The 9,778-nt window shown below is 39.7% G+C and overlaps 1 non-coding gene across 1 annotated transcript; it reads left to right on the top strand.

The window, feature by feature from the left end:
- On the top strand, positions 1–107 carry LOC120266107. The gene has a single exon (XR_005537949.1). It is a non-coding gene; the product is annotated as a small nucleolar RNA R71 (small nucleolar RNA).
- Positions 108–9,778: the final 9,671 nt, after the last annotated feature.

The following is a 9,778-nucleotide window of genomic DNA, read 5'->3' on the forward strand; positions in this document are numbered from 1 at the left end:
AATCCGTATTGCGGGTACTTTCTCAGGAGCTCCTTGAACCTTTCCCATGTCTCAAATAGAGACTCCAATTCCAACTGAACAAAGGATGAGATCTCGTTCCTAAGCTTTGTTGATTTTCCGGGAGGGAAATAACGAGCTAGAAAAACTTCCACCATCTCCTCCCACGTGGTAATTGACGCTCTAGGTAAAGAGTGCAACCACTACTTCGCTCTCCCCTTTAGGGAAAATGGGAAGGCTCTCAATTTGATGGCATCATCCGTCACCCCATTTATCTTGACATATCACACACTTGAGAAAGCTCTCTATGTATTTGTTTGGATCCTCATCGGCCAAACCATTGAATTGTGCGGATTGCTGCAACAAGTGGATGAATCGAGGGACACACAATACTCGATTGTGTCCCCAACACTGAAGGTCTGGCATAATTAGATAATGTTCGTTGTTGCTCATTCTGTTCTGCCATGTTTTTCAGATTCTTCTGCTTCTAAATCAGCTAGATTAGACTGTTCTTGCACAGGCTCTTTCCCTTTTCTTCTAAGTGTCTGTTCAAGCTCAGGATCTCCTTCAATCAATATTGAGGGATTCCCTCAAGTCATAACCTGAAGCTGCAACCAAAAAAAGAAAGAAAAAGAAATCAGAACGATGATTGAATAAGAAGATATGAAATAGAATGTATGGTGAAATAGCTAAGAAAACAAAGTGCAAAGTATCTCTAAACGCCTATTCCCCAGCAACGGCGCCAAAAACTTGATAAGATCCCATTGTGTATATCCCGCAAGTACATGGGTTTGTCAAAGTAATAATCCCTGGTGAGCGGGTATCGAATCCACAGGGAATAGGGAAGTAAAATACTTAATTCGATTCTTAGCTATGTGAAAGATCAATGATGATAAGTGTGACAATGATTCAATTCTCAACAATAAAAACAACAAGTAAGAGAGCAAAAGTAAAGAAAAGAGGTAAGGCAATCGATAAAGTTGGGCTACTCGGATAATGCTCCGCCTAGGATAATTGTTTCAAGTGCAAGAACCCTCTATTATGCTTCCTAATCAATGCAATGGTGAGTCGTGGAAATGCTTAATTACATAGTCCCAAATCTAAGGTCAACAATCCCTAACTCTATACATGTCCCAGAGGAGAGATTAGATAACCTCTCAACCTCGCACTCGTATAGAGTTGCAATGAGCTCTAGGGATTCCAAGTGATAAATCTCTTCCTAATTATAGACCTAACCCTTTGGTCCAAGTGGAAGGTCCCTAACCACGATTAAGCCCTAGATACTAAGATCACCGCAACGCTTCACTCTATTGCATGAGCAACTAAGCCCCAGCGGAAGTTCATCCCTTAGACCATTCACTCTATTATGGCCGCAAAGAACTCGAGGAACGGAGGTAGAATCTATCACGTAGGAGGGGAAAGGGGACGCTCCTGTACCTTTTGACTCACCCTCTCAACACTCTCCAACCTAGCTGTGTTTAACGCTCATGGTGTGTCACTCACTCACAAGGTTACCAACGAGAACTCTCAACCCTAGTGTCAGTCTAGGGGAAATGTTCATGCAAACAAGCATTCAAGGTTGGAACTCACAATCAACATCAATTTATTGAAAGCATAATAAAGAGATTCAAAGAAACGAATACATTCTAGGGTTCACAAATACCCAAGTACCCACTAGGGGTTTAGCTCTCCATGGAGCTAAGTACAATCAAAGAAATAGAATGTAAAAGCAATGAATCCATAAAGAAACCCCTCGATAGTCGTGTCGATGGTCTTGTAGAAAGTCCTCTACTTATCGTCCAAGGATTCCCTCGTCCGGTATAGGATACGCCTCGACGGAAGCTCCCCTACCAACCTTCTTCCTCAGGAATGACGATGTCAGAGCCATAGAACCTCTCCAAAACCTTGGCCAATACCCCTCAAAACCCTAGCCGTAGCCCTCTCTCAAGTTGGGGAAAAGATGGAGAAAAGAATACTAAAATCAGGGCTGATTCGGCTTTAAATAGGGCTAGAATCGGGTGACTACACGGGCGTGGATGCTTCACGCGCCCGTGTGGAATTTCCACACGGGCGTGGATAATTTCCACACGCCCATGTGGATTCTCTGAACTTCTGTTTTCTTGGCCGGCTGTGAACAGTGCTACTATAGTACTTGCTACCATGTTGCTATAGTGCTCTGCTACAGTATCCGGCCTGAATAGCTTCCCGAATCCATACTTTCATCGGAGTAACGCAAACGGGCACACGTTCATGTTGTGGATCACATGCTTCTTCAATGATAGGCAAGTTGGTGGAGCTCTTGTTCTATGTGCATAAGTCGGAATGCTCGAGTGTGACTGTCTTTGTGTCCCTCCAAATGGATGTGCCAAACTCGAATACAAGGAGGTTGGCACACACTCTAGTATCTCACATCGACCTATGTCTTCGCGTTTGAACCTTAGCAAGATTTCCTCCAAAATCGGTGCATTGTAATCCACATTGGCTTCTTTCCTTCATACTTGGCCTCACAACCCTACCTGCACGAAAGTAACATAAAAACACACATATTAGTGTAAAACATGAGAAAAGTAATGCTCAACATAAGGAATGAACGCTTCGCATTCATATCGCACAAGCACTTATCACCCACCTAGTATAGACTTGTCGTAATTTGAGAGGATAGTGGGTACACCTCTGATTAGGGTATTTAGGAGACTATGTCTCCCGTAATCCTTCCGAATTGGTTAGTGATAATCTCCGTGCTCTTTGCAATCATGAGGAGTGGATTTTAGGAGAAACAAATTTCTGTTATGTATTCGAATTAGGGATAGTCTCTCTCTTTGGAGATTGTCATTAGCCTGCAATAAGGTTTCCAAGAGTGTTAATGCGATTGTGTGGATGTCTGTATTAGCTTTGCACCTATTTAGTTACACTTCGCCTGAGAAATCGGGGTTTTGTATAATTCTGAAAACCTTTTAGTTTAAATAGGATTGTATATCTATACAACTTTTGTTCCGTACTTCATAACCCTAGACCGATACTATATCCGGACATCTTTTCTTCCCTTGATTTCTCTTTGATTTTATTTCTATATTTCTTGTTTTTTCTTTCTTTTATTCACACACACCATTTCATTAGTTAGGATAATTTTTAGAATTAGGGTTATTACTAGTATTTACTTTCTTCTCTGTGGATCGACACTCTGCTTTACACACATTTTATTATGCGATTGACACGTACACTTGTGTCCCTATTAGTTAGCTCATCCATAAAGCTTTGAAAGCACAACTAAAGAGATTTTGTAAAACGAGGTGGTCATGATTTCTTAACTTAGTGCATTTATTTCTTCTTCTCAGTTGTAAAAATTCATGAGGGGCTAACCATTCCAAGGTGCCCCAGGATGTTGAACTATGTTGCTTAGCGTACTTTGAAATATTTGTTTTTAATGTCTGGAGTTTTATTGTCTTCTTGTGTTAATTCATGTCTCATATAAGTTGGCATACTTGATTTACGTAGTTTCTTTGTAAAACTTGGCTTGTGTTCATTATCATAGTTGTGATTACCTTGTGTAGTTGCAAAACTTAGCGCTTTTGAGACCTGTAGTTACACTTGCAAAACTTGGTGTACTTGGGAGCCATAGATATGACATTGCTTTTAAGCACCCACAAGAACCTTAGGATGTACTTGGTAGACATTAGAAGTAAGTCAGTACACTAAAGCACAAAGGGATTGTCCGGGGGAATTGCTCTCTTGTTATTGGAAACTCAATCCTAGTCTGCATGTTTCTTCCATCCCTTATCCTTTTAGTTGTTTAGTTAATCATTAGACCAACCATCCTTTGACTTACTAGAGATTAGATGATCAATTAGTACTAGAAGTCCAGTCCTTGTGGTTCAACAACCCTACCCCTCACGTGGTACCACTTTATTACTTATTACGATCTGTATACTTGCGGAGAGTATATCAGGTATCCAAGAGATGGAACCCATATGGGATTAGGGTTATTCATGATATGGCCCTTGCATATCCGGAAGTGCATGGGTGGTACAAGTAGTAAAGTGTATCTGAATGGGTCTGGTAGTGGAATCCACAGGGACTTGAATAGCTCTCGATACTTGCTCTTCTTCTAATATCTAGCCGACTCAAGAGATTGGTTGAAAACTAGCTAAAACAATTAAAGCAATGTGAAGAAAGAAAGAAAAGAAAGACAGGGTTTGGATTGAAAAGATAGCAATGGAAAGGATAGTGCCCAAGATTAATCACCGTTATAGATGTATTGGCTAGGCAATGATTACATGTACATCTCCTTGGATCGTTGTCACCACCTACAGAGGGTTTGATAATATATGACCACACTCAAGGCTTGGAGCGGACTTAACCTCTCCCTTAATATGTGCTTTAGCTAGATGGAACACTTGTTTATCATATAGACAGTGAATAAACAACTAAGATTAACATGCTTCTTGATTGCAATCACAAATATAGGGAACATGTATACCAAATAAATACTCACGCAGCTAACAGTAATTCCCACATCGAGTTTTGCAACATACAACATCAAGGTAATCAACACAAAGAAAAGCAACCGAGATGAACAAGAGGGAGAACATAAGGAAACTCAATAATCAAACTAACTAAGATCAATATATCAAAAGTCAAGGTTCATAATCCAGGGCACCGAATGATGGTTAGCCCTTCATGGTTTTATAATACATCAAAGATAAGCAACAATATAAAGAAATGCTATCCATAAAACTCCCTTCTTGCTTCACATTCCTCATGGGTGAGTGCTCTATGATGATCTTGTTGGTATTTCTCTATTCCCATTACAATCTTTCCACCCAGATCTGGCCCTGAATGGTGCCAAGTTCTGCTCTAACCCTTGTCTCCAGAGAAGAGAAAGAAGATCCCTTCAAAATCTCTAGGCCTCAGAAACACCATTCATGATGCAAGCACCGCCATGCTCTTGGTCATGCTCTTGACTGTATTTTCCTTGGGGTGTCACGGAACTTGTTCTCGGAGCAATTGTAGTCCAACCTGAAAAGTGCACAGGTATAAGCATGCCCATGATTGTTGCCCATGCTTGAAGAGAACACTAGTGGTAGGAGCAAGGAAATTGTGCAATTCTCTTTGTGAAAATCCCAGTAAATAGCATGGGCACAAGCATGCCCTTTCTTCCTGCTTGTGCTTCAAAAGCACGATGTTGCTAAGGGCAGTAAAACTGTGCTCTTCAGTTTGTACAGATTCTAGTAAAGTTCATGGGAATTAGCACACCTGTGCTTTCTAACCATGCTTCCAAGCACAAGTGTGCTTCCTTAGTTGAGCTGAAATTCTATAAGTCCTGAAAAGTGCACAGTTATAAGCATGGGCATGTTTCTCGACCGTGCTTATCCTGAAAAATGCATTCCAACTCCATTTCATCCCAAAATTCATCTCTATTCATTCCTTTCACTCCAAGACGTGATTATCTGCATTATTTAGCAAATATATCCCAAGTAGCATTGATTTATAATAAAATAATGCAAAAAGACAAATAATTCATACAATAGGGTATATAAAAATGTCTATATAAAATGCACTCATTAAATACCCCCACACTTGAACATTTGCTTGTCCTTAAGCCAAAATACTTGCCTCACAAGAAGAGAAAATGAGTGCATGACCTCTGATCTCATAGAAAATAGGGGCATCACATGTATACAAGGTAACCCTAGAGACTAGTGCGTGTATAGCTAGTTCCACAAGAAAGAGATTCACCTATACTCCATACTCCCCGTGTATGTGTGAACCGAGTGTTAAATTCTTATTTAGTATTTATGTTTGAACCGAGTGTTTGTTCATGATAGCAAGCTTGATTCTTGAGTCTTCATTAAAGGATAAAGGCTTGATTCTATCTTAAATTTATAAGATGTGTGTATTTTAAGAATTTAATAACTATTTTATCAAGATTAAAATGGAAGCTAGGTTGCATCAACAATAATACAATAATTATCTAATATTATTCACCAAATTCATGTGTATATATATATATATATATATATATATATAAGAGCCTCATGTACCTTGGAAGAAAGACTAACTCAAAAGGCCTTATTCCCATGAAAACTAAATGGGTAGTAGCTTTATACACCTTAGAGGTAACCCTTTTCCCCGGTAGGTCATCAAGTGAACATAGATGATGCCCAAGATCCGACTACTCAAAGTTGGCTTTCACACTTCATAAGGAGATACCTCTTTCTACAGTCTTTCTGAACAACTATTTACACGACATCAGTAGGCCATTCATATTAATACGACTTGCTGATAACTAAAGAAAAAAGTAGCTAACACCTATTTTTTTAACAAAAAGAGACTTGGTATACAAGCTAAAATCCTTCATAGGATACAATTACACCCACAACTAGGGTAAAATATGAAATGAAGAGGTTTCTAGAGCATGAGTAAATTAGTGATTGAAACAACAAAATAAAACTAGCTCTAAATTTACCTTTAGTCTTATGAATCACTAACAAAATGTTATAGATTGTCTAAAGTCATGCATCATCACAATAAATACAAAGGTAACCCTACCCCACACTTGAATATACATTTTCCTCAATGTAAACCATGCAAGAACATGATGGTTAGCGCCTGACACGCTAAAAAGCGAGCATGCGACTCCCTGGCCACAAGTGCATGGGTTGTCAAGTAATAAACCTCCTGTGCAAGTACGAGAGGATCGTATTCCCTGGGGCCCAAGATTTGCTATTACTTCCTCCTAGGTATCACTATCTAGTATATTAAACGGAGAGTTGTTGTATTAAACACAAATATGAATTAAATAAAAGAAAGAACTATAAAAAAAATAGACTAAGGTACACCATGCAAGTGATCTAGAGGGCAAGTTGTAATGAGCATGAGAGGCCTCCGGTGAGGATCTCCTCAGGAGAAGAACGAGTAAGGATGAATTTGGGACTTTAAGTGCAATGTTGGCTAGGTTTGATCCAATAGACTCGGGAGTTGACTACCCCAAAACTTCTATAGTGTAGTCCTAATCCAATAAGGGTTCCTTCATTTGGAAGATAACCCTATGATGACTTTGGGAACAAGGAGTTTTGGCTAGGGTAATTCTAATGTTCGCTCTTGGCTAGAACTAACTTAATGCCCGTGGGAGCTATCGGCGCTCTGAACTTCCAGTGTACCACTATATTAAATCCCCCTTCAATCATTGTGTAACCTAATACATGCAACCGTCCCGCTATACATATGCAATTCATGAATCAAAACCAACAAAATCCATCCATTGTAGGTTGAACATCAAAACAATATATTGAAATCAAGCAAACATGCGAAAATTCAATTAACAAAAGAAGTCAACACCCATACAAGTTCTTTTCCCACGATTCACTAGATGACCGGTGGCCTTGGGAGTCTAGTTCCACATCACAAGGAGAATATTCATAAATAAAACAATACAAAATTCATAATCAACTCCCCTACGATGCAGGCTAGAAGCTGGTGACAAGAGCTTATCGGGTCATCACCGTTGAACTCCTCGATGTTCTTCCTTGAGTGTGACCTTCTTCCTCCCAAGTTCTTGCTCTTCAAATTAACTCCCAAGCCCCCTTCTCTAGCCGATGAACTACTTCAGAGATGGTGATGGAGAATAATGGAGATGATATTGGAGAAGAGTGGAAGAGATGGTGGCCAAAGACCTTTTCCAAAAAGCCCTAGGAATGCTTTTATAACTTCTAAAACAAGTTCTGCATGTGTGTGTGCGTGCTGGTGTACAGCCTGCATAGGGGGCCGCAAACTGCTACAACGACTACGAAGAGCACGGCCGTGCTTCCCGCGAAGCACGCCCGTGCTTAGTCATCTACCCAAACTGAATAATGAGATTATAAACATGGTTTATAGTCCTAATATTCATGAATCGAGCATTACAAAGGAAATAACACATACTAAGATTATATATGAGAGTTTTCAAGTCAGACACATTCTAGAATCAAACTAGAAGCAAGGGAAGAGGTCGTACCTTTGCTCGAAGAAGAGAGAGAATCGAGTGAGAGAAAATCCACGAATGAAACGTCAAAGGCTGGCAAGAAAACAAAAGCACATGCAAAAACACAAGAGGAAAAAGCTTGGGAGGAAAGAAAACGAGATGAGTGACACTAGCGGTTAACCATAAAAAGGAGAAAATGGAAGAGGAATGGTCGCACAAGAGCATGCCCGATCAGCACGGTCTTGCTAAGGGACTGTGCTTATCCCTTTAAAATAAAACATGTCCTAAAAGAGCATGGTCATGCTTGAGACCGTGCTTGAGGCCATGCTTTTTACTAGAAAAATTAGTGAAACTCAGGAAAGAAAGCACGACTCTGCAAGGAGCTACGAGCCGGTGCTCATTTAAGCACGGTTAACAACACGGGCAAGAACACACCCGTGCTTTCCACTATTTTTAGAATTTCCATAACTCTTGGAAATTGCACAGTGACAAGCATGACTGTGCTTGACCTAGAAAGATAGAGAAGCTATAGAACAACAGAAAACATTCCCGAACAACCATAAACAATAAGAAAAAGGCTTTGGCATAACAATCCATCTTAACAAGCGAATGAGAAAAAAAATTCCTCCACTGAACGATTAACAAGCTCAACTAAACATCCATCCAAAATATCAAAAACCAAGAAGCACAAAAATAAAAAAATAAAAAAACAAAACCACACAAGTCAAGTCCAAAAAAACAAATAGTCAAGCACTTGGGTTTGCCTCCCAAGAAACACTTGTTTAACATCACTTGCTTGACGTACCATTGCGATTCTCAAAGGGGAACATGGAGCCGATTTCCTTCATCATTTCTAGTAGTATGAACGAATGAATAAGGCATTAAAGTGTCAATTAAACAAATTTCCCTACTTAAAAACCAAAGGATACATGCAGGGCCTTAAGGGCCATTGGTGGACTATTTTTCTTAATGTTAGTGGTGAAGTTCTTTCACCATTTCTTGTAAGGAGAGGTCTTATGATCGACCAACGTAAGAGCTCTCTCTTGATCTTCAATGTTATATTGATGGCAAAACTCCTCCACCATACCATAAGGGGGTTATATTGATAATCCATCATGCATCCATTTCTTATACAAAATCAAAAATATAGTCATCAATTTATGTCCAAAGGACAACACATGTCATTAGAATCCATAGAGTGGCACATAGCATCTCGCAGCTTAAACAAAACTTTTTCATCACACACTCTCAAAACCATACGACCATCCTTGGCATCAATCAAAGCTTCCAAGGTTGCCAAAAATGGACGCCCAAGAATCAGAGGCACTTTAGCCTTGTCATCCAAATCTATAATAAAAAAATCTATAGGAAAACTTGTCACGCCCCGACCCACGAGTTCCACACGAAACATACCGCCATGATAACCCAAGGGAGGTCAAACACTTCCTCAACCCTGGATCATTATAAGGCTAACTAATACCTATTCAAAAACACTATACAGACAAGAAGGAGCACAAAAGTATATTAAAAAAAAACAATTCTCTATACATACCCAAATCAGGACATTATGAAGTCATGAAAACATATACAACCGCATCCTGGAATACATAATCATGGATACATCTCAAACTTTGGGTATGGTTCCTCAGACAACAGTTGGACTATAGCAAAATACATGGACATCCGAAAAAGACAAATATATATACAAATGGGCCGACACCGCACACTAATGGATCCCACACCCTACATGCCGAGTACTAGAAAATACATACACATCTTAAAATAAATGCACTGAAATAGACCTTTGCCAAGCATTTCACG

The sequence above is a fragment of the Dioscorea cayenensis genome, chromosome 7, assembly GCF_009730915.1.
Source record: "Dioscorea cayenensis subsp. rotundata cultivar TDr96_F1 chromosome 7, TDr96_F1_v2_PseudoChromosome.rev07_lg8_w22 25.fasta, whole genome shotgun sequence".
Lineage (NCBI taxonomy): Eukaryota > Viridiplantae > Streptophyta > Magnoliopsida > Dioscoreales > Dioscoreaceae > Dioscorea > Dioscorea cayenensis.